Source organism: Diuraphis noxia, unplaced genomic scaffold (assembly GCF_037042655.1).
Source record: "Diuraphis noxia isolate RWA-SAM2 unplaced genomic scaffold, SU_Dnox_SAM2 contig0005, whole genome shotgun sequence".
Taxonomy (NCBI): domain Eukaryota; kingdom Metazoa; phylum Arthropoda; class Insecta; order Hemiptera; family Aphididae; genus Diuraphis; species Diuraphis noxia.
The window spans coordinates 21,459,516-21,487,363 of record NW_028301715.1 but is presented as its reverse complement, the minus strand read 5'-3'; the positions used below and the strand labels follow the sequence as shown (position 1 = coordinate 21,487,363).

General features: G+C 28.7%; 1 long non-coding RNA gene and 2 pseudogenes across 2 annotated transcripts; 2 read left to right on the top strand and 1 right to left on the bottom strand.

Annotated features, from left to right (window-relative positions):
• The window catches only part of LOC149055040 (zinc finger MYM-type protein 1-like), a 144,968-nt pseudogene that overhangs the window by 53,539 nt on the left and 63,581 nt on the right, over window positions 1-27,848 (top strand).
• On the top strand, window positions 17,864-18,684 carry LOC149055052 (uncharacterized; annotated as a pseudogene).
• Window positions 20,027-23,933, bottom strand: LOC149055051 (uncharacterized). Of its 2 annotated transcripts, XR_016191950.1 has the most exons (6): window positions 23,800-23,933; window positions 22,986-22,997; window positions 22,582-22,629; window positions 21,321-21,451; window positions 20,736-20,747; window positions 20,354-20,379 (listed from the first exon to the last, which is right to left on the bottom strand). It is a non-coding gene; the product is annotated as an uncharacterized LOC149055051 (long non-coding RNA). The 2 variants fall into 2 exon arrangements; XR_016191949.1 differs by lacking the exon at window positions 21,321-21,451 and having other exon boundaries at window positions 20,027-20,379.

Here is a 27,848-nt window from a genome sequence, read left to right as displayed (position 1 = left end):
TTTTCCTGCGAAGATCCATTCGTTCACCGCTTAATATTATCACCGAACGCAATATTTATTATTTTATAATATTTGATATCAATAATATAAAAAAATGTTATATTATCATAGTATAATATTCAATATTTACATAAAAATATTTCAATTTGAGCTAAGTTTTTATAATTGAAATAAGTAGTATAATATTCTTATTCTAATAAGTATTCAATAAGACTGTCTGCTATTAGATATAAAAAAATATAGCTATCTATAACGAATTGTATGTATTCATTTAACATTAGACAGGAGAAAAAATAAATTTAGTATATGACATTGAACACAGTTATAAGTAATATATAATAATATGTGTACCTGCATTTTAATCTTCATGATTATATCTTTTTATAAAGTTCATTTAATTTAGATAAAAATTAAATTATATACCTACAATGCAGTTGCTTAATAATATATTAGATTATTAAATTTTTTTCTATATTAAATTGTAGGTATTCATTTAAATTATTCAAGGGAAAAAATAAATTTAGTATATAACAAATATACAGTTATAAGTAATATATATTTGTGTACCTACATTTTTAAACTTCATGATTATATTTTTATAAAGTCCATTTAATTTAGATAAAAATTAAATTGTATACAATACAGTTGGTTAATATATTTTATTACATTTTTCCATCTATCTTTATCAAATTTTATGTATTCATTTAACATTATTCAAGGGAAAAATAAATAAATTTATTATACAACAAATACACAGGTATAAGTAATATATGATGTGTGTACCTATATTTTTTAAACTTCATAGTATAATATTCAATATTTACATAAAAAATATCTCAATTTGAGTTAACTTTTAATAATTTAAATAGGCAGTATAATATTCTAATTCTAATAAGTATTCAATAAGACTGGCTGCTATTAGATATAAAAAAATATATCTATCTATGACAAATTGTATGTATTCATTTAACATTAGACAGGAGTGTTAATTTCTTGACTAGGAAGCAGTCAGCGTAAATATAAAATAAAAATAACAAATCGAACAACAACTATTTCATTACTAATAACATTTATTTAACAAGACAAATAGCGGTACGGTACGTCCTCGCAAGCTAGCGCAGAAGACCACTTCTTCTCGAGTACAACTCGACTACTGGTTACTACACTATTTCCCCAGACAACTCAGCCACTCGCGCCAGCACGCCCTCTGGTAGAGTTATCAGGAGAAAAATATACTAAGTGTCCAAAAAAGTTACCCAGCTAGTAAAATTGCGATAAGTGCGATTGTAACGACACTGGAAAAAATAGAATCGCATATAAAACGGCCTCGCAATAACCCATAATATGAGGTAGTCGCGATAACGCATATGTGGCGCGCGGTAGGCGCGATAACGCACAAGTACCCGAACAACAACTATTTCATTACTAATAAGTTATTAGTAATAACATTTATTTAACAAGACAAATAGCGGTACGGTACGTCCTCGCAAGCCAGCGCAGGAGACCACTTCTTCTCGAGTACAACTCGACTACTGGTTACTACTCTATTTCCCCAGACAACTCAGCCACTCGCGCCAGCACGCCCTCTGGTAGAGTTATCACTCGACCATCCTGCCTTGGATGTTGCCCTCAACATCTCATAACGTTTTTTTTTACAACATTTTTACACAGTTACTACAAATAACATGTAAATAATCAAAATAAAACAAAACAAATTTAAATCAAATAACATAAAAAAAAAAATTTATAATGAAACATATTTAGTATTTTAAACAGTTATACATTTTTAATAATTCAGACATAATCTCTCTGCCAACCAGGAGGTCGACGTCGCCTAACAGGCCTACTGTCCCTCACGCTAGAGACTTCCCCCGGGTCAATCAGAACTTCAGCAGACGAATCAGGTGCTTCCTCCACAGTCCTCTTCCTCAACTTGATCGGTTTCTGATTCTTCCTCTAGCTTTGCCTTGTCTTCCCCGTCATGCTCCACGCCATCTTCTGTTTCCCCTTCATTGAACAACTTCCATGACTTCAATTGCACTACATGTGCAGTAGTGGCAAATCTACTTTTTTTTTCACTATCCAGCTCAACCACACGATAGACGTCACCAGGCAATCTCTCTGTTACAACCAGTGGACCTCGGTATCGGTCTTGTAACTTAGTAGACTCGCCAGTAGTATAGATGTACCATTCCTGGCGCACTTTTATTTTATCAGTAAAAGATCACAGAGAAAACAATGTGTAAAAAGATCAGACAATTGAAATGCAATAATTATTAAAATATTTTTCGCAAAACTTATGATATTAATAATTGAAAATTTAAATGCAATATACATTCGTAAAATATTTTTTATTTTTTTTACAAAACGTATGATATTAATAATTAAAAATTGAATTGCAATAATTATTAAAATATTTTTTATTTTTTGACGCTCACCTTATTCGGGTGAGCGTCATGGGCATTTATGATATTAATAATTGAAAATTTAAATGCAACATTTCAATATTAGAAAATATTGAAATGTGATATAAATAATAGAAATGGAAAATATAACGATTGTGCATTTTTTAAACTGTTAGAAAATAAAATCAAAGAACGTGAAATACAATTATTTTAAGTATGTGTAACATTTTAATAATCATCATTTTTTTAATAAAAATATTTCTATTAAAAATATCTTAATATATTATATTTAAATAAATTTTTTATAATTGTCAATAAATTCTAAGCATAAATGTCCACATATAGGAGGATCATCATAGTTTTGAAACTTGTCATTGTTATACCACAGATTATCATCACCTAAATAATTTAAAATTTCAGGAGGAGGAGTACTCGAAAATGAATCAAAATATATTTTATAATTTTTTATTTTTTTCCATGCAACCCAATGAGAACCATTTTGAGTAGAATTATTTAAATTAAATATCCCACATTCATTTAACCAAGGTTTTTCAGGTAATTCATTTATCATGAAACAACCTCTAAAATTTTTTATTTTATTTCCAAATTTTATTATATCAAAATTACTTAACGGTTCGATATTTATATTTTTTACTTTACTCCAAAAAGTTGTATAACAACCTGGATAATTTTTAATGTTTTTTCTAAATGTTGTTATATCGAAATTAATCATTTTTTCGATTTTTTTTTTTATTTGTCTTCAATCCAGAACCTTTATTTTTTTCCATTTCTTTATTGTGTCGAATTATTTCCTCTTCTATTTTTTTCTTATGTTTAGTATCTTTATAACTATCATACAATGCAATTAAAGCTGGAGTAGCTACTGCTGCAGCTTCTAGAAAAGGTAAAATTAATGGTAAAAATCCACCTTTAATTTGCTTTGGTGTAATCTCCAACCTTACTCCAGAATTTTTCTTCTTGGCATTTTTTAATTTATCTATTTGATTTTGATCTAAATAATATTTATTTTCTCCTTTATATATTTTATCACTAGCAATATGAATTGTTGCATTAGAATTTTTTTTATGAGCTTCAGCCAACTTTTTTTTATGGTTTTCAGTTAATTTAAAATGCATTTTATTATACAAAATATTAAATTCATTCCTAAATATCTTTTTGTTTTCATTACATTTGCAGTTGTCAAAGCAGCAATTTTTTCATTCAAAGAACTATCAGAAGCATAAAACCTTTCCATTGCTTTTTGTTGTAAATTTTTATCAGCGATATGTCTTGTTTTAGTATCTTTATGATCTTTATAAAAATAATCATGTTCTCTTGCATATTCGTCTAACTTGTTAATCGGGGGAATATTTTCATCTAAATTTGTAAATGGTCCTAGATAATTATATCCAGGCCAATGTATCGGAGGTAATTTTGAACAATTTAAAAAATCATTAAAAAACCCTGAACCTTTTATAATATCCTTTGGTAAATGTGAAATATACGACATTAAGTATTCTACACCTTTAACGGGAATATCAATTATCTTTTCTATTTTTTTAATACAAAAATTAAGAATTTCAAGTTTTTCATCATGATAAGTGTTTTTTCCCGATCTTTCTGCAGATGATATAACATGTAGTCTGTCAATTAATTGTTTAATATTATATTCTAACTTATTTGTTGTTTCTTTTGGTAAATTTAACAAAGATTGTAGTAAATATTCAACACCTTTTTTGGGAGTATCAATCAGTGTTTCCATGTTTCGTTTAAACAAATGAACAATACCAAGTTTTTCATTATGAAAACCATAATTTCCCGCTATTTCTTCTGCTAATATAAAATATAGTCTGTCAATTATTTTTATTATATTATCGATATAAATAAATTCAATAGGATTATTTGTATATTTTATTAAACCTTCTCCTTTGGGTAAACTATGTGATTCTTTCAGTGTTGGTGATTTATCTTTTTTTGATGTTTTTGGTTTACTTTCTTTAGTTTTTGTTGATGTTAGTTTAATTTTTTCCCAAATAGGTTTAATCATTTCATTATATTTAGCACTTCCACTTGATTTAGGTTTTCCTGTGTTAATATCATTATTTTGGTATATTGAATCTGTTTCAATTAATATTTTTTCATAATTTTCAAAATCTTCTTTTGTATAAAATTCTGGTTTTGTAACATCTGTATGAGTTAATAATCTCCACATACCTGGGGTTAGTATATGTTTTTTTCCATTTAAAATTATATCATCAAAGTCAAATATTATAGGGTATTTTCCGATCATGAATTCATCAGTTTTACTTATATGATATATTCCAAATGGATTAACACCTTTAGCTTCATTTGGTAAAGTTGGTAAATATTTTTGCGCATTTTCACCTAATATTATTATATTTTTAGGCATAGGAGATTTATTTGTTGTTATTAGTGGAGAACTTTTAGGTGTTTTCATATTATCTTGATCTTCTGTTAATCGTAATAATTCTGGATTATGAGGTTTATAAGGATTAGGTATTATCATCTTTTGAATATCATTATCGGTTTTAATAGCAACCTCTTTAACATCATTAACAGATGATTCAACATTTGATAAGGCTTTTAATATTGGTTCATAATGTTTTACTTTTTCTTCTGATGTATATTTATCGTTTAAAACTGTTTTTCTATAGTTATTTTGTAAATTTTTTTTAAGATTAATTATTTTTTGGATATTTTTTGGTGTCGAGGGGACGTGTTATTGTTGTCACCTTCATCTTCATCTTCATCTTTTTTTATAAAATTTAAATTTTTTTCGGATTGTTCTAAATCTGATTTTTTAAAAGTTTTTTGTAAATTTTGTCTAAGATGAATTAATTGTTTCATTTTTTCTGTTTCGTTTTCTAAGTTATTTCCGACCTTGGAATTGTTTTGGTCTTCAAATGTTATATTTTTTTTAATTTTATTTTTTAATTCATTTTGAATTTGTTTGATATCCATTAATTACATAAAAAATAATTTTCATCGTTCATCAATACTTAAAATATCATTACCTTTATTATCATAGATAAAATTTTTTATTATGTCTATTGTTATGAAACCATATGTTTTTATTTTATTTTTTTTATCATATGTTTTACAATAAGTTCTAAAAATATGTTTAAATTTGTCTAATGGTATAATTTTGCTAATAAAATCGGACCATATTTTTTCAATATAATAATTTGACTGATTAAAAACAATTATAACAGTTAAATTATTTCTTATTGTTTTTATATCTACTGAAGTATAGCTTTGTGTTAAATAAATAACACTAATATTCTTTGATCTCGATCTTATAAAATATTCCATTATCAACTTTTGATCTTCTAAAAGAAAATCATCAATAACCACTACACAATTAGGTTCACAATCATCAACAGATATTATATCACCATCAGAAAAATGAATGTTTATAGAAGATATTCCATCAAATATTTTTTTTAATTTTTTATAAACTGGCTGATCAATATTTTTTGTAAAAATATATAGATTTTTATATGGAATCCAATAACTTATAATCATATTATACAACAAAGTTGTTTTACCACAGCCAGATGCTCCTACCACTAAAACTCGTGAAGGTATTTCAAATAAAGATTTTTCTTTACTATCATCTTTAATATATTTTTTTACCATTAATTTATCCATTTATATTAAAAAAAATATATATATTTGCTATTATAAATAATAATGTATAATATTTTTAAAAAATACGATCAATATATTGAAAGATCTCAATATAAAACTTTTTTACCTTTGAATAATTCACAACTTAATACACCTAATAAAACTACAATTTTTAGAATAGATAATATGGATGATTTTCTGAGCATTAAAGATGCAAAGTTTTATATTTATGGTAGATATTTGCAAAAAGATGGAAAAGATTATTGTTGAAGCGTACATTTTTGTTTTATATATATATAGAATATTATTATTGTCAATCGGATTTTGTCGCCTATTATCGCTCGCTAAAAGCGTATTATCTTATATTGTATTATTATATCTAATCGTACCACTGTCAGTACGCGTTCGACTGTCCATCGCCACACAAATAAAGAAATAAAATACCGTAAACTAAATTCTATTAATTAACCTACAGTCCACTAATTATAAAAAAAAGAAAGGGTTTACAAATTAACATTGGTCCTTCGTCCAGGATATAAGGAATCGGTGATATTCGTGGGACAGTCAAATTTAAAATTCGCATTTATAAAATAAATAAATAAATAAAATTTAATTTAAAAAACGTGTATTAAATAAGTGCGTGCGTGAAAATATGCTAATCGGATAACATACTTACCGATAATCCAGTCGTGGAACGGGAAATCGGTAAAGTTGTCGAAGAGGAGAAAAATTGGACATACCATTGGAGCATGAAATGCAACTTGAAAAAAGAAAAATTGGGGTAAGTCGCGTCCATTATTCTAAAACAACTCCTTCCTAAAATCTATTATTGTATTATTTTGGGGTGTATTTTTATTTATTTTATTGCATATTTTTTTGTTTATTCTCCATTCCAAATTAGGCTATTAATTAAGTATTAAAAGATTAGGTAAGGGAAATGTCGGAGATAGGTTCATTGAAGGGCCGTAGGGGTCAATTAAAAGCTCAACTTACAAGATTTCTAAATCATCTTGAAAATGTTGACAAAAATAAAGATTTTAATCGAACCGAACTTAAGTGCCGACGGGAAAAGATCGAAGACGTTTGGCAAGAATTTGAACAAGTACAAAGTGCAATTGAAATGTTACTAAATGAAGAAGAAAATGAAGACGCAACAACCTACCGAGTGGATTTCGAAGAAACTTATTTTAAAGCCATATCCAAGTGCGAAGATATGATGGTCGGGAAAAATAAAGAATCGGAGAACGTGATTGTTACGATACCACAGGGGACAACCAGCAGTGCTAGTGGATTTTGTTGCAATAATTCTAATGCAGCAATACAACTAGCGGCAGTAAATATACCGACATTTTCTGGTGTTTACAGTGAGTGGCCTACGTTTTACGATATTTTTGGAGCACTAGTACACACAAACGATCGAATAAACGATATTCAACGATTTTTCCATTTGCGTGGATCGTTATCGGGTGAAGCGGCTCAGGTTATACAAGGCATAGAGACGACCGCTGCAAATTATAGTATTGCTTGGGAAAGTTTGATTGCCAGGTATAATAATAAAAAGGTACTTATTCAAACACATACTCGAGGCCTGTACGAGTTATCAGCGATAACCGAAGACTCTAAACAATTGCGAAGATTAATTGACAAATTAAATTGTCATATAAATGCATTGGAGGCCTTGGGGGAAAATCCTCGTGGTTGGGGATCTATGTTGATTCATTTAATTACTAGCAAATTAGATATTAGTACCATAAAGGCATGGGAAACAATTGCGTCAAAAAACGAGATACCACCTATTCACGCTCTAATAGAATTTTTGGAAAATCGTTTTAAAATAGTAGAAGCTGTAGAATCGGTATCGCAAATGAATATTAAAGAAAACTTGGATTCGAAAGGAAATAAGAAATTCAATAAAGGTTATACCAAAGAAAAAACGTATTCATTCGCGGCTACAGATATACCAAAATGCTACAATTGTAATTTAGCACATACTATTTTTAAGTGCCCTTCATTCTTAGCATTAGCGGTACCCGATAGAATAATAAAAGTAAATGCATTAAAACTGTGCAAAATATGTATACGTCCACATAACGACAAAAAATGTTTTGGTAAGAAATGTTTTAAATGCCATAAAGCTCATAATACGATGCTGCATTTAAATTCAAGTAAAGAAAGCGAAGAAAATACAAATAATACGACGACATCGACGAATAATAATAATGGTAACGTAAGCCGCTCCGATAATGAGAACACGGCAGTGATAGCACACACGACAGTCACAACGACAGCGGCTGCGTCTGATAACTATAATAGCAAACACGTTATGTTATCCACCGCCGTCATAAAAGTGTATAATAGCAATGGAAATGCGATATATTGTCGTGCTCTATTAGACTCGGGATCTCAAAATAATTTTGTCACAGAATATATGGCGCAAACCCTTCAATTAGGCCGAAATAAAATTAAGAGCGATGTCTCCGGTATAGGCCAAACATTGCATACTATAACATCTGCAGTGACAGTAAAGATAAGATCCCGCATAAGCGATTACGAAAAGACCATATCGTGCTTAATATTGCCCAGGTTAACAAATGACATACCTGCTCAGGTCATTGACCCAAAGCGTATAAATGTACCAGATAATATAGCATTAGCCGACAACGCGTATAATAAACCGCAGAAAATAGATATGTTATTGGGCGCCGAATTATTTTACGATTTAATATGCCCCGGGCAAATTAAATCTGCTATTGACGGACCTATAATACAAGAAACGAGGTTAGGGTGGATAGTTGCTGGGCCTGTACCAAATTCAAATACAAATGCCGGTCGAGATTCGTATGCAAATATTACATTAATGAGCCAAGTCGTAATAAATAATTTAGAAGATCAAATGTCAAAATTTTGGCGTTTAGAAACATTATCTAATGACACTAATAATTATACAATGGAAGAAAAAGCGTGTCAGTCTTACTTTAATAAAACAGTTCGCCGAGATTCCGACGGTAAATTTATCGTAAAATTACCATTTAAAAATGAAGTAAAAGAAATAGGCAATTCTTATCCTATAGCCCTACGACGGTTTTTTTCTTTGGAAAAGCGGTTTAAATGTAATCCAGCATTAAAAATTGAATATATTAAATTTATAAAAGAATATATTGAATTAAAGCATATGCAAGTCTATAACGAAGAAGATAGTAAAAATGTTGTAAGTGATTATTTCCTACCTCATCACGCCGTAATAAATATAAATAGTACAACAACTAAATTGCGCGTGGTATTTGATGGGTCATGCAAAACAAATATAGGACTTAGTCTAAATGATGCATTATTAAAAGGCCCTACTATACAGGAGGAATTAATCACAATACTAGCGCGTTTTAGAAAACATAAATTTGCATTGTCCGCGGACGTATCTAAAATGTATCGCCAAATATGGGTGGATCCGCAGCATCGTGATTATCAAAAAATTATTTGGCGCGAAAATTCTACAGAACCACTGCGCACTTATAGGCTTAACACGGTAACCTACGGGACAGTCCCAGCATCATTTTTAGCGACCGGATGCTTAGTCAAATTAGCCGAGGAAGAATATCAGGTATTTCCCGATGCTTGCGACGCTATCAAATCTGATTTTTATATGGACGATTATTTGGGCGGTTCCGACACAAAAGATAATGCACTAAAGTTACGTAATTCATTGATTGAAGTAATGCGCCGAGGTGGTTTTCCGCTAAGAAAATGGATGTCAAATAGCTCCGAACTACTCACCGATATTCCAGATATAGGAAATAAATCAATGACCATTATGGAACTTGAAAATGAAATGACTAAAATTTTAGGTTTATTATGGTGTCCGGAACGCGATGTTTTTAAATACAAAATCGAAATAACAAAGCTCAACGATCTAACAGTTACAAAAAGAAATATATTATCACAAATCGCTTCATTGTTCGACCAGCTAGGTCTCGTTGGTCCTATAGTAATACGCGCAAAAATATTAATGCAAAAATTGTGGCAATTACAATGCGATTGGGATAAACCGGTACCTATCGAAGTAAAAAATGAGTGGAAAAGTTATTTAAGTTCATTAAATTATCTACGTGAGTTAGAAATACCACGATATCTCGGTACTGAAATTAATTATGAAATACAAATACACGGCTTTGCGGACGCTAGTTTATTAGCATACGGGGCGTGTTTATATATTCGTTGTTCAAGTATAGAGAATGTACACGTTACCAAACTTATTTGTGCAAAATCAAAAATAGCACCTTTAAAAATAATATCACTACCTCGTCTTGAACTATGCGCCGCCGTAATACTTGCGCGTTTAGCAAATAAAGTGTTACCGAAATTAAAATTAAATATAAAAGCTAGGTACTTCTGGACGGACTCTTCTATAACATTGGCCTGGATTAAATCTCCGTCTTCAAAATGGAAAACCTTTGTGTCTCATCGAGTAGGTGAAATACAAGATATAACCAGTTTAAATGAATGGAACCACGTTAGCAGTCAGGATAATCCAGCCGATTTAATATCTCGCGGTTGCCGTCCCGACCAAATAATAAATAATGAATTATGGTGGGAGGGCCCTCATTGGCTCACCGACAACTCCGACAAGTGGCCTAAATCAAAGATTAACCTTAACGTTGGAACTATACCGGAAGCTAAAGAAAAAATCGTTCTATTAATAAATCCTATAGATGAAAACCTAATTAAAAAATATTCATCGTGGAATAAATTATTACGTGTGTTTTCTTATTGTTTACGTTTTATTAAAATTCGTGTCAAAAAACTGAAAATTGTGGGTCCAATTCAATCTGAAGAACTACGAGAAGCTGAAATCGCTGTGATTAAAATAACACAATTGTATTACTGGTCAAATGATATAAATAGTTTAATAAGTAATTCTATATTAAGTAACAAAAGCAAATTAAAAAACTTACAACCTTTTTTAGAAAAAGGAATTATGAGAGTAGGGGGTCGATTGAAAAATGCTTTATATTTAGACCAATTTCAGCGTAATCCTATTTTAATACCTCAAAATAGCGTAATCGCGGGTTTAATATTGCAAAATGAACATGAAAAACTGTTACACGCAGGTCCTCAAGCTATGTTAGCTAATACGCGATTGAAGTATTGGATAATAGGTGGTCGAAATACTGCAAGACATATATTTCATAGATGTATCAAATGTTTTAGACTTCGACCTATCATCACCGAACCGATAATGGGTAACTTGCCTGTAGTACGGTTAGAACCATGTCGTGCTTTTAAAAAATGTGGTGTAGATTTTGCCGGTCCAATTAATATCAAAACAAGTTTAAGAAAAAAGGCAGCAATAACTAAAGGCTATATTTGCGTATTCGTATGTTTTAGTACTCGTGCTGTTCACATAGAACTTGTAAGCGATTTGACCAGTGATGCATTTTTGAACGCGCTAAAAAGATTTATAGGTCGTCGTGGTGTGTGTTCGGACATATATAGTGACAACGCTACTAATTTTGTCGGTGCCAATAAGAAACTTTTAGAGCTCAAAATGTTGTTTCAATCATCTACGCACTTGGATACGTTGTATAACGCATTGTCAAAAGATGGTATTACATGGCATTTTATTCCTCCACGCTCTCCTCATTTTGGGGGGCTATGGGAAGCTTCTATAAAATCTATAAAAACACATTTATACCGGGTATTAGGTGAAACTCATTTAACTTACGACGAATTAAACACCATTTTAATTAAAATAGAAGCTGTCTTAAATTCTCGCCCACTCACTCCTCTATCCTCAGATCCATTGGACGCGACCCCATTAACACCCGCACATTTTCTTATTGGTGAACCTACTTGTTCATTACCCGAACCTGACTTATCTTCTGTACCCGATAATCGCTTAAAAAGATGGCAACGTGTCACTCAACTCACGCAGTGTCTTTGGAAACGTTGGAACAAAGAATACCTATCCCAACTCCAAACCCGAAAAAAATGGTTGTCAAATAAAGGTCCAGCTTTAAAGGTCGGTACTTTAGTTTTAATAAAGGAAGATAATATTTCTCCCTTGTCGTGGGCTCTTGGACGCGTGTTGCAAGTACACGCAGGAACCGACGACGTCATTCGTGTAGCCACTGTACTAAGTCGCGGCAAAGAAATAAAAAGGTCAGTTCGCAAATTGTGTCCTCTTCCATTTGAAGGTAATTCGTAAAAAAAAAATAAAAAAAAAAAAAAATATATGTTCTTATGATTTCTTTTCTATATATAGTTATTATTTATATTGATTATATTTGTTCCTTTTCTTAATATGTAAATTTGTAAAATTGTTTTTTAATTTATAATATTAATAATTTTGATTTATTTTATATGTATAAAAATTGTAGGTTGAAAATTATTATAATATTTCAAGGCGGGCGGCATGTTGAAGCGTACATTTTTGTTTTATATATATATAGAATATTATTATTGTCAATCGGATTTTGTCGCCTATTATCGCTCGCTAAAAGCGTATTATCTTATATTGTATTATTATATCTAATCGTACCACTGTCAGTACGCGTTCGACTGTCCATCGCCACACAAATAAAGAAATAAAATACCGTAAACTAAATTCTATTAATTAACCTACAGTCCACTAATTATAAAAAAAAGAAAGGGTTTACAAATTAACAATTATCCTAAAGAATCAAAAATACAACTAATTGATAATTTTCCTGCATTTTTATTTACTAGAATTGAAGTTAAAAAACATGGTAAAGTCTTGGATGAAATCGAAAATCCAGGAGTTGCTAGTACAATTAAAGGTGTGTTAGATTTTTCTGTGGATCCAAACGGACCAATTATAAACTCAGGATTTTCAAGCAAATATCAAGGTGGAGGTCGTTTTAATGTTATGGGTAAATTATCACAATTCGGATTAGGATGGTTTAAAGACCAAATATATCCTGTTTTCCAAGGTGATATGGAAATAATTTTTATGAGAAATACAGATGATGATGCATTGTTAAAAAAAGTTGTTATAGGAACAGAAGATGGAAAAATTATTATTGATGAATTTACACTTAGAATTCCAATTTTAGAATTCAATCCTATGTATAAAGTTTTATTGTTAAATGATTTAAAAACAATTTCTCAAGAAAAAAAATATATTTTTAATTTTAAATCATGGCAATGTATTGAAGAAAGAAATATATCAGGAAAAACCATAAAACTCGATTTAACAACTCAATATCGAAGTCTTAATAGTCCTTTGTTTGCGGGTGTGGTATTTCAAACAAACAAGTTAAATACTCAAGAACATGATCCTTGTGAATTTGATCATTGTAATGTGAAAAATTTTAGGTTTGAAATAAATGGAAGACGTTATCCTGAAGAAACTCAAGATCTAGATTTTAAGAATGAAAAATATTGTGAGGCTTATGATAGTTTGATGGATTATAAAAAAACTTTTCATAAAACTCATCAAGAACTTCCTTTGATGTATAATGATCCAAACGATTTTAAAACATTTAGAACAATATATCTTGTAAACATGACTAGACAACCAACAAATATTTCTGCAACTAAACAAAATATTATTTTACATGTGGATTTCAATGAAGATTTACCTAAAAGTACAATTTGCTATGTATTTTTCGTTAGAAATGATGAATTTTTATTTGATATTGAAAAAGGAACAATTGAAGAATCTTTTACTAATTAAATTAGATAATAAATTTACACTTCTTTTAAGAGAATTATTTTCATGTCTTTCTGACAACAATAATAGTACTCCACCTCTTTCTGGAATAAATTTTTGTGTTTTCAATAGAAATATTTCTATTGAAAAATAATTTTAATATTTATTTTGTTTTTTTAGTAGGAAATGAGGGGTGGGTGGGTCCAATACAGCCAGCCCTTTCTTTCTATTGAAAAATAATTTTAATATTTATTTTGTTTTTCTTCAATTAGATCAAGATAAACAATAAAATCATCACAAAAATTAACAATATCACCATTTTGATCAAGAATATATATTTTTATCTTTTGAATTGTTCTTACATTTACTTGTCTGTACATTATTGGATTACATCTTATAAAAGGATTATTTGAATCATAATAAAAAACAAACAAAAGTTCCTCTTCGATAACTTTTTCATCAATAGATGAAACAGACTTTTCAATTATGTTGCAATGTACTTCTAATAATTGTTTATTTATATTATTATCTAATTTTTCAGAATCTCCTACATGTTTATATAAAAAATTATTATCAATCCCTAAACTTAATTTTAAATTTTCGTCTCTCAAACAAGTATTTTTTGAAGTTAATTTAATAAAATTATTATCATTTAGTAATTTGATATTTGAAGGTAATATACTATTCAATTGATCAATTGAATAGTTACCTTCAATTTTAGTTTTATATATTTTATCAGATTTTTTTGTTTGGCTAAATATAACACCGTTTATATTTTTTAAAAAACATTGTGTATAAAAAATTGGTTTTTTTGATCCTGTTATTGTATATTCAATATCAGGACCTAGTTTCCATGAATCAGGCCATACCCTATTTATAGGGATTAAATATCCCATATAATCAAAACCTAAACAATTTGATAAATATTCATCAAAACTTAGACCGATTGAGGCTGTAATATTTAAAAAATCATCAATTAATTCAAGACTTATTTTAGGAAAATCATAACAATTCATTAAATTTTCAATTTCATTTATTGTGTATATTCCTATTGGAATTTCAATCTTCGGTATTTCACCATTTCTACCTAATCTAATTATACATTCTTGATTTATATTTATATATTTTTCTTCAGAAGTAGGACAATACATTAAAGTATTACCAACTAATGAAAAATCAAATTCTGTATTTTCAAATCCTAAATTTTTTTTAAATTTTTCATCTAATTTGTAATAACAAGGAGATTCAATTTGAATTTTTTTATTATTATAAGATAAGAATACCGGTTCAATTAATTTATTTAAATATGAAATGCTATATATACCTTTTTTTATATATATTTCTCTATGTTCAATTTCTATTTTACAATCTGATTCAATATTAATCAAATTTAAACTTTTTAAATACATTGATTCGAGACCTATTTTGAATTTATTATTATCATTGAATTCTGGTTGTGGTAAATGAATATAACCATTTTTTTTTACTTTTATAAATACCATTTATAAAAGTATATATATTTTTTTTTTCTAATTTATTCAAAATCAATCAAATGCATTGATTTTCCTTTGTTTAATTTTTTCATTCCTTTATAAATAAGATTAAATTTTGTTTTCGAATTTTTATATAACGATATATTTTCATCTGTCATTTCATCATTATCTAAATATCTATTTGGTAAAAATACTCCAATTTTATTATCTAATACAACAGTTATTGTTTTACCATGCTCTGTATCAAAATAAAGCAACAAGGAGACAAACGGGAGGTGTAATTCCCTTAATACCTATATTTGCGGGATTGTCAGCACTTGGTAGCTTAATGTCTGGAGGTGCTAGTGTGTATAATGCAATTCAAAATTCAAAAAGAAAAAAAGGTAGTGGTCTAAATTTAAACAAAAACAAGGTATGGAAAAAAACTGTTAAATACGCAACCTGACAGACCACTTTCGTCAGAAGATATTATAAAATGTATAGGTAACTAAGTTGAAAATCAATCATTTCCGTGGAGTGTTTTCACGTAATAACTTACCTAAAAAACCGTATGTAAATGAATGTGGTATATTAAACTTGGAAATATCTTCAGGTGACGGGAGCCATTGGGTAGCGTTTCATAAAAATAAAGATAAAGTCATATATTTTAATAGCTTTGGTGATTTACCTCCACCAATTGAATTACAGCGTTATTTTAAAAAGTTTAAAATAGTTTATAACTATTCTAACTATCAAGGATTCAATACATTCAACTGTGGGCATGTATGTCTTGAATTTTTACAATGCATGAATCTATTACACTAACTTTAACTGGAAAATCGACTGAATTGACTGCAAATTATTTTCCATCTCTAAACAGGATTCAGAAATAGCTTTGTTATCTTTGCAAACGTTTAATTCATTTCCAAATATTATAAATCCAATTAATAACCGACTGAAAATATAAGTAATTCCTTCAAAGAAACATAACATAAAATATTACAGTTTTGAATTTAGTTTGAAAGATGGATGCTATGAAATAGAAGATATTAACAATTATATTGCAAAAGAGTTACTCCGAGTTAATAAAGACTATGGAACACAGCTAACATTCAGTGTACGTATTGATCCTGTTGATTTTAGAACGTACATCAAATGCAATGTACTACTTAGGTTCGATATTCCATTTAGTATACACCTGTTTTTGGGTTTGGCATTATGACATATCAATAATCATATCATACTACAGCTGTATCAATTGTAATTAGTGATGAGTTACCGATTGAGTACAGAAATGTTGTGATTAGTAGAAATAGGCCAAATATTTTGTTTTATTTATTTAAATTTTAAACAATAAATAAACCATTTTAAAAAGTATTTAGTATATTATAGTTTATATACCCGTAATAGTGCACCATTTAACCGGATGGATGCACGATGTGGAAATTATACAATTCATAACACATTCATCAAATTACACCATTTTACAAAACACTAATTTTTGAGTCAATTGGTTAAGTTTTCTTGTAGTAACTAAAAAACTGATAAACGTTAAATTTTCAGCGGATGTTTGTGTTAACATATTATATGCAAACATTTAATTTGTAAAATAATTAGACTCTTCTTGAATAATTCACTTGGACATTCCTAATTTTGTTGGTTTTAGATTCTGAGCGGAGCGATGAAATTATTAATTTTACAATGTTGTGTGTTTTTATATTTATTTCTTCTATTTATCCAGACTGTATAACAAAATATTAATTATAGAATCTAAATTTCTAAAATCTCTAAAATTATTGGTTATGAAGTCTCTACAATCTGCTAAAGGATTGTAAGCAAGTTTCCAATTTTATGTTGACGATAATTAAAAATCAAAAAACATTTTTTAATGGCATTTGTATTTTACGCACGTACTTAATTGTTTTTGTAAAACTGTTGCATATTCAGCATTTATATTATATGATATTACACCTATACTGTTTATACTAACAATAATCATAATAGTATCATATTACGATCGGTGGGGACTGTCCATCGGTTATTAGAGAGTAGAAATATATTGTACGTCATAACGATTTATACTGTTAACAATAAATGTCTATATAATACGTTTATGTTATTATTTATATTAATAATACATAACAAAAACCAATGTTCTTAGAATTGAGTGTGTATAAAAGTATTGTGTAATATAGCACATGGGTCATTCAATAACCAACTTCAAAGTCATTCGATATATGAGTTTTTCCCGATTGGGAAGGTCAAATTTTGAAATTCTTAGTAGTTTTCAAATTTTGACCTCCCCAATACACCAACTAGATTCACTTTCCAGCCGGAAAAGCTACTGAAGTTGAAAATTGAGTTAATAAAGACTATGGAACACATCTAACATTCAGTGTACGTATTGATCCTGTTGATTTTAGAACGTATTTAAAATGCAATGTACTACTTAGGTTCGATATTCCATTTAGTATAGCACCTGTTTTTGGGTTTAAAAAGATACAATGTGGTCCGTTTCATGAAGATCGTCGATCGGATAAAGCGGCCAATTTAAACACGATTAATTCTATAAAAGTATTGTGTAATATAGCACATGGGTCATTCAATAACCAACTTCAAAGTCATTCGATATATGAGTTTTTCCCGATTGGGAGAACAGGAACAAAGGTTGTTCAATCTCCGCCAAACCTTATATATAACGTCACGGATCTCATTATTAAATTTATATCTTAGATTTTGTAATGTATGAGTCAGTTACTTTAAGTTTAACTGGGAATGCTACCATATTATCTGTAAATTATTTTCCGTCTATGAACCTTTACGAGGACTCAGAAATATCTTTGTTATGTTTACAGTCATTTAATTCATTCCCAAATATTAATGAAAATAATAATACATTTTCTATAGAAATAGTTGACAATGAAAACAATAATGATATGATGCCTATGATGTGTCATATTAAATTGGAAGAGGGATGTTATGAAATTGAAGATATTAATCAACGAATTAAGAAGCAAAAAGATACCTATAATAGTGAAAACTTAACCAAATTAACATTCAACATTTCGGTTGATCCTAATGATTTCAGATCGTATATAAAATGTAATGGGATACTACACTTTGAGATTCCATATAGTATGGCACCTGTATTCGGTTTTGAAAAAAGACAATATAAACCAGTGTATGCAATTCATCGATCGGAAAAAGCAGTAAATTTAAACACAATTAATTCTATAATAGTATTGTGTAATATAGCTCAAGGATCATTCAGCAACCATCTTCAAAGCCATTCGATTTACGAGTTTTCCCGAGTGGAAGGACAGGATCTAAAGTAATTCAGTCACCGCTAAATTTAGTATATTACAAATTGAATAAAACAAATATTGATTCGATAACCGTTCAGCTAGTTGATCAAGATCATAATCCGATTGATAATTTTGGTGAGGCATTGACAATCGTGTTACATATTAAACGTTACGGATCTTGATATGGGATTAAAATTCAATATAAATCCGCTACTTCGTATCAGTTCAACTAGTCATAAGACTAAAGTGAAACCGGTAACATCAAATAAAGTAAAAAAATTTCGTTGAAAAATAAAAAAATTTTGCAAGCTCTAGGTTATCAATTAAAACAGAATGCCTGAAAGTGATATTTTAGATATAAGTTCACGGTACGAGACGGATTCTAAAATAACGAAAATTGAATATCATTCATATACACCGTACACAACATCGTTTAATAATAATGATGAAATACGAATATCAGTACAGCAAACAGATGTTTATCCGTATCTACATGAGTTTTATTTATTTAGAAGGAACAATATCTAAACCTGATAAAGTGAAACTGTGTAATAATGGTTATTCATACCTCTTCGAACAAATACGATTAGAAATAAATGGAATAGAAGTAGATAGCACACGTGTTCTTGGAATCACAAGCTCGCTTAAAGGATACTTATCTGGTACACCAGATAACTATAATTGTTACGAAAATTCTGGCTGGAATTTAAAAAATGGAACACAATTAACAAACAATAAAGGTAAATTCAGTGCTTGCATCCCATTGAAATATTGGTTAGGTCTGTTTGAAGATTATAAAAAAATATTAGTAAATTCAAGATTGGAATTAATATTAACTCGAAGTCATACTGATTTAAATGCGTTAAGCCTTAAAAGTGATGTAGTTGCTGCTTTAGGTAAAGTTGTATTAAATAAAATAGTCTGGAAGGTTCCGCATATTACTGTTGATGATGAAGAAAGGTTAAAGTTATTGAAACTTGTAGAAAAAGAAAAAAGTTTGTTTATTCCTCTTAGATCTTTCGAAACTTTTGAATATCCTGAACTGGGAACTACTAAAAAAGTAGTATGGAACTTGAAAACCGCTTCAAAATTATAAAAACCACGATTTATTATAATTGGATTACAAAAAGGTCGTAAAAATACAATAACAAAAGATTGTAGTATATTCGACCATTGTAATCTAACGAACGTTAAAGTATTTCTAAACTCGATTGCATATCCGTATGATAATTTGAATTTAGATTTTTCAAAAAATAATTTTACATTATTATAATATGATATGTATACATCATTTCAAGAATCGTACTATGAAAAAAGTATACGGAATCCTATATTGAGTCCATCTACTTTTCTATCGAACGCACCCATCATAGTTATTGATACTTCAAAACAGAATGATTCGGCAACAGCCTCAGCAGTGGATGTTCAATTGGAAATTGAAGCATCGGAATCGCTTACAAGTGTAACTGCTTTTTGTTTATTAATTCATGATCGTATTGTAGAATATGTACCTTTTACTAGAGAAGTAAGAAAACTTGTGTAATTTTATTGAACAAAATAAAAAAGTTTATTAAATAATTTGTGTTCTTTACTTGAAATATAATTTTTATAAAAATTAGCGATATTTGATTGAAAAAATTTAAAAAAACGGGAAAAAATAGTTGATACAATAAATATTTTTGTGTAAGGGGCAAAGAGGTGGACAATCTTGTGTAATCACCGAATTGTGTTACGCGGTAAATCAGTGTGCTCCAAGCAAGAATTTTCCCCTTGAAAAAATTTTTACCGTGGAAAAGCTGGCTGTGAACATACAAATATATACTACTTACGTTTACCGAACAAATTAACAAGTGCTGCATGAAAGGAACCTTCTTTTCCTGAAAAACCAGTTTTAAGTTTAGGTAAATTTTTTCTCAAATATAACAATATAATGGTGGAATAAACATAGCATTCTGGTAAGCATGTTCAGTGCTTGATCGTTTGTCAAAATATGATAAAGTTATGCCGATGTATAGTAAATACGTATGACATACAACTTAAATGACATTTTGTCAAAATCAGTTATGGTTTATATTTATAACTTCTAATGATAATTAGCAATAAACACTGATTTTTATAAGCCATCCACTTTGCTTAGGGAATGTCGTATTTGTTGATGTCGCTCCTACCAGTGCTTGTGGCACTCGTCATAAATAAAGATATTGAACAGAATAATCAGAGATATGAAGCTTACCTTTACGTGTACCTAGATAAATAAATCAAGATATTAATTTATGATTTTCATTTTTTTGACAGTTATTATATATTTAAAAATAAACAAATTTTATCTATATTAATTAGGGACATCATAGATATTTTAGTGTCAGATCATTCTTAGGCATATACAATTCTTGTTTATCGTTTTTAGAAATATTTAGCTAATAATATAATAAGAATATTGAATATTGTGTGAATGTAGGTAGGTACACAGTATTCGTACTTATGCGTTTAACGTGTTAACATACGGTAACATCAAATAAAGTAAAAAAATTTCGTTGAAAAATAAAAAAATTTTGCAAGCTCTAGGTTATCAATTAAAACAGAATGCCTGAAAGTGATATTTTAGATATAAGTTCACGGTACGAGACGGATTCTAAAATAACGAAAATTGAATATCATTCATATACACCGTACACAACATCGTTTAATAATAATGATGAAATACGAATATCAGTACAGCAAACAGATGTTTATCCGTATCTACATGAGTTTTATTTATTTAGAAGGAACAATATCTAAACCTGATAAAGTGAAACTGTGTAATAATGGTTATTCATACCTCTTCGAACAAATACGATTAGAAATAAATGGAATAGAAGTAGATAGCACACGTGTTCTTGGAATCACAAGCTCGCTTAAAGGATACTTATCTGGTACACCAGATAACTATAATTGTTACGAAAATTCTGGCTGGAATTTAAAAAATGGAACACAATTAACAAACAATAAAGGTAAATTCAGTGCTTGCATCCCATTGAAATATTGGTTAGGTCTGTTTGAAGATTATAAAAAAATATTAGTAAATTCAAGATTGGAATTAATATTAACTCGAAGTCATACTGATTTAAATGCGTTAAGCCTTAAAAGTGATGTAGTTGCTGCTTTAGGTAAAGTTGTATTAAATAAAATAGTCTGGAAGGTTCCGCATATTACTGTTGATGATGAAGAAAGGTTAAAGTTATTGAAACTTGTAGAAAAAGAAAAAAGTTTGTTTATTCCTCTTAGATCTTTCGAAACTTTTGAATATCCTGAACTGGGAACTACTAAAAAAGTAGTATGGAACTTGAAAACCGCTTCAAAATTATAAAAACCACGATTTATTATAATTGGATTACAAAAAGGTCGTAAAAATACAATAACAAAAGATTGTAGTATATTCGACCATTGTAATCTAACGAACGTTAAAGTATTTCTAAACTCGATTGCATATCCGTATGATAATTTGAATTTAGATTTTTCAAAAAATAATTTTACATTATTATAATATGATATGTATACATCATTTCAAGAATCGTACTATGAAAAAAGTATACGGAATCCTATATTGAGTCCATCTACTTTTCTATCGAACGCACCCATCATAGTTATTGATACTTCAAAACAGAATGATTCGGCAACAGCCTCAGCAGTGGATGTTCAATTGGAAATTGAAGCATCGGAATCGCTTACAAGTGTAACTGCTTTTTGTTTATTAATTCATGATCGTATTGTAGAATATGTACCTTTTACTAGAGAAGTAAGAAAACTTGTGTAATTTTATTGAACAAAATAAAAAAGTTTATTAAATAATTTGTGTTCTTTACTTGAAATATAATTTTTATAAAAATTAGCGATATTTGATTGAAAAAATTTAAAAAAACGGGAAAAAATAGTTGATACAATAAATATTTTTGTGTAAGGGGCAAAGAGGTGGACAATCTTGTGTAATCACCGAATTGTGTTACGCGGTAAATCAGTGTGCTCCAAGCAAGAATTTTCCCCTTGAAAAAATTTTTACCGTGGAAAAGCTGGCTGTGAACATACAAATATATACTACTTACGTTTACCGAACAAATTAACAAGTGCTGCATGAAAGGAACCTTCTTTTCCTGAAAAACCAGTTTTAAGTTTAGGTAAATTTTTTCTCAAATATAACAATATAATGGTGGAATAAACATAGCATTCTGGTAAGCATGTTCAGTGCTTGATCGTTTGTCAAAATATGATAAAGTTATGCCGATGTATAGTAAATACGTATGACATACAACTTAAATGACATTTTGTCAAAATCAGTTATGGTTTATATTTATAACTTCTAATGATAATTAGCAATAAACACTGATTTTTATAAGCCATCCACTTTGCTTAGGGAATGTCGTATTTGTTGATGTCGCTCCTACCAGTGCTTGTGGCACTCGTCATAAATAAAGATATTGAACAGAATAATCAGAGATATGAAGCTTACCTTTACGTGTACCTAGATAAATAAATCAAGATATTAATTTATGATTTTCATTTTTTTGACAGTTATTATATATTTAAAAATAAACAAATTTTATCTATATTAATTAGGGACATCATAGATATTTTAGTGTCAGATCATTCTTAGGCATATACAATTCTTGTTTATCGTTTTTAGAAATATTTAGCTAATAATATAATAAGAATATTGAATATTGTGTGAATGTAGGTAGGTACACAGTATTCGTACTTATGCGTTTAACGTGTTTCTTTTGCCGTTAGATATATTTTTAATTTTTGCAGTCTTTAGTTTTTGTGATATTGATTAAAATAAAAGGTGTTACATTTAATGGTTGATACCCAATACAAAGTCACCAAATCTAGGACCTAACTTGTGACGCTCGTTATAAATTATAATATTGAACAGAATATTTTTAAATTATTTGTATTTAATTTGAACATGTACGTTAAAAAAAAAAAACAAACAACTAAATATTTTGATCAACGTTACTTTAATTGCTGCAACTGTCTGAGACAAACTAGGAATGAAGCATATAAACAATATTGCTCCTGGGTAAATTTACTGGGTTGTGTCCCCAAGAGGTGATAAATTATAAAAATGTAGATATTGAAATTTATGATGTTCAGTTGAACGGAGTACACAATTCATAGTCAGTTCATAATGCATATTATATATTTATACGATTCCTGAGTAAACGATTTTAATATTTTATCTTAAAAGAATCATAAATTTATAAATTTATTTAATACTGATTAATACGAGTTGTAATTAAATTTGTTAACAAAATGATAATTACCATCAATGCTTTGAAACAATGTTAAGATTATACATAACACCATGAGTATGACAAAAAACTTCAAGCAAGTTGAAGCCATATTTTTTAGAAATCAGTTATAATTTTTGAACAATATATCTCTTCATGAATTTTCATCGACGACTAATAGATAAATGCGAGAGCTTTTGGTTTTATAAGCACTTCTGATTGTTTAGTTGTCTTTGCAGATATATATTATCAACGCAGTTTTAGGTTGTGACAAATAATGCACATGCCATGAATGTTGTTTTCGACTATAATACAGGGTGTCATCAAAGGAAGTTGAGTTAATATTTTGTCCATGAATGAATTTTCGTAGAATTCTGACCACACCACACCAACACAATATTCAAATATGAACTAGAATCTACACCTTATGGTTCAAGAAATTAATAATGCTAGTTACTTTAATCTGTAAAATATTATATCAACGAATCATCAGTCAGTTCTTATTAATACATTTTTTAGACTTAATGTGAATTCAAAATCATTATGACATATCAATAATCATATCATACTACAGCTGTATCTATTGTAATTAGTGATGAGTTACCGATTGAGTACAGAAATGTTGTGATTAGTAGAAATAGGCCAAATATTTTGTTTTATTTATTTAAATTTTAAACAATAAATAAACCATTTTAAAAAGTATTTAGTATATTATAGTTTATATACCCGTAATAGTGCACCATTTAACCGGATGGATGCACGATGTGGAAATTATACAATTCATAACACATTCATCAAATTACACCATTTTACAAAACACTAATTTTTGAGTCAATTGGTTAAGTTTTCTTGTAGTAACTAAAAAACTGATAAACGTTAAATTTTCAGCGGATGTTTGTGTTAACATATTATATGCAAACATTTAATTTGTAAAATAATTAGACTCTTCTTGAATAATTCACTTGGACATTCCTAATTTTGTTGGTTTTAGATTCTGAGCGGAGCGATGAAATTATTAATTTTACAATGTTGTGTGTTTTTATATTTATTTCTTCTATTTATCCAGACTGTATAACAAAATATTAATTATAGAATCTAAATTTCTAAAATCTCTAAAATTATTGGTTATGAAGTCTCTACAATCTGCTAAAGGATTGTAAGCAAGTTTCCAATTTTATGTTGACGATAATTAAAAATCAAAAAACATTTTTTAATGGCATTTGTATTTTACGCACGTACTTAATTGTTTTTGTAAAACAGTTGCATATTCAGCATTTATATTATATGATATTACACCTATACTGTTTATACTAACAATAATCATAATAGTATCATATTACGATCGGTGGGGACTGTCCATCGGTTATTAGAGAGTAGAAATATATTGTACGTCATAACGATTTATACTGTTAACAATAAATGTCTATATAATACGTTTATGTTATTATTTATATTAATAATACATAACAAAAACCAAATGTTCTTAGAATTGAGTGTGTAACCCAAAAAAACAAAAAGGCACACGTGCACATTTTTTTACGTGTAAGACGTGTTAGCATAATAGGTACAGATGTTTTCACGCTGGTGTTTAAATCCAATAAAATATATGCATATGTGTATACCAGAGACAAAACTACGACTTATTTTGTATTACAATATATTATTTTCATTACTGCCTTATATAGTATAGATTTAATACCTGATAATTAAAATACGTGTACAGTAAACAAGTAAGGATACAAAAAATATATATATATAATACAAGACACACAAAATAGATCAATTACCTACCAAGAATTGATGTGTATTTTTATATTTATTTGTGTGTGTGTGTGTGTGTGTGTGTGTGTGTGTGTGTGTGTGTGTGTGTGTGTGTGTGTGTGTGTGTGTGTGTGTGTGTGTGTGTGTGTGTGTGTGTGTGTGTGTGTGTGTGTGTGTGTGTGTGTGTGTGTGTGTGTGTGTGTGTGTGTGTGTGTGTGTGTGTGTGTGTGTGTGTGTGTGTGTGTGTGTACACGATAATTTGTCGAAATAATGCTTCAATTTTCAACTTCAGTAGCTTTCGGTTGGTGAGGGAATCTAGTTGGCGCATTGAGAAGGTCAAATTTTGAAATTCTTAATAGTTTTCAAATTTTGACCTCCCCAATACACCAACTAGATTCACTTTCCAGCCGGAAAAGCTACTGAAGTTGAAAATTGAAGCATTATTTCGACGACTTATTGCGCACACTCACACAAAAGACACATAACTTTGTAAAATCAACACATTTATAACGACATCGCTCCGCTCAGAATCTAAAAAAAATTAAGGAAAAACGGGAGTTTTTACGCAAAATCAATTTTTGAGAAAATTGATTTTAGATATTGCTACTCTATTTCAAATTACCGTAAACACATGAAATTTTCACTGAATTGTTATACTGGTATATCTTTTAGTTTTTTTTTTTATAAACAACAATAAAATGTCATTCGTTTGGTAAAAAAGCTTCAAAATTTAATGCAATGGCAGTTCAAAAATATAAAAATATATATAGTCACAATTTTGTTTAATAAGAATTGAAAGTTCAAATTTTGACAAAATACGTAAAAAACACGAAAATTTGCAATTTATTCTGAGTTGAATATTTATAAAAATGTATCTATTAAATTTAAAATTTGAAATTTTTACGCAAGATTCTTCAGGAGTTATTCTTCTTTTATCAAATAAAAAATGTTTACCGGAAAGTCAAATTAAATTTTTATGAGCATTTGAATTACAGCGTTTCTCTCTCAATTTCTTTTGTACCGATATTCTTATTTTGTTGTTATTCAAAAATTAATAACTGTAAAAACTTAAAATTTACACCATATGTTTATTTTATCAATTCCTATACTTGATAATATTTTCAAAACAATATTTTCAACAATTTTTTAATTATTTATAGACATTTGAAACTTTCCGTTTTTATTCTATAAATGTCAATAAAATTTTATTTTCATTGGGTCAAAAAAATTGAAAACTTAATACAAGGTTCCCCATAAGTTGATATAATAGCAGTGGAAAATATTAAAAATACATAGATACGTTTTTATTTTTATATAACAATTTAAAGTTCAAATTTCGACAAAAATTATTTAATTGAAAATTTACCAATTCTTTATAGTGGTTAAAAATTTATAAAACTGTTACTTTTATATCTAAGGATTTAAAATTTAAAACAAGGTTTCACGTAGGTATATAGTTAATTCTGTGTAAGAAAATCTAAAAATTATACTAGGTACTAAAATTTCTAGAGTAGAATTTATATTCTAATATTAATAGTTAATGATGTTAATGACTTATATTAATAATTTAAAATAAATTGTATATACTATAAATTACTGAGTGAATCGGGTACATAGTGAATCAGATTTGATTGATTTGGAATTTATTTATAGGCAGGGCCGGACTAGCCCACTGTGCTACAGCACAGAAAAAAAATCTTTACTGAGATTACAGAATAGTATCCAGATTATCTGTTTATAGGTAGCCCCTTGGTATCTAATTATATTTTTTAAATGTTCTCAATGCACGATTATAGAAAATCATATATAGGTATTATAAATTATATTATACTGAAATCTAGTCTGAATCAACTTTTTGGCAGTAAATCTAGTATTTACCGTGCTTAAGAGCACATACGTAACAGTGGTATTTGTTGTCTCCGTCTTACCAGTGCGTAATATAGCAAATTTACGCTCAGCAGAACACCTGTAGCTCCTTTAGTTTAAAAATTACAGTGAATCGACCTATTATGAAACTTGATAGTAAGAACATTATCTGTGTTTGTACGTTGGTTTTTTACGGAGAATCCATCTAGTAAAATCTAAAAATTCAATTTTAATAATTCTTTAACATTCAGAAATTCCACAATTGTTAAATGTATTATTTATTACATAATTTTATTTAATCTGAGGTATAGATTATAGACGTATAGTGCTAAAAAGTCAAAACATTTTAAATATTATGTAAAGATTTTGTCATCAGTGATATCTATATATAGGCTGTAATTATTATTGCAATGATTTTTTTCACGTTGGTATCACTGCTGGTTCACTGGTATAAA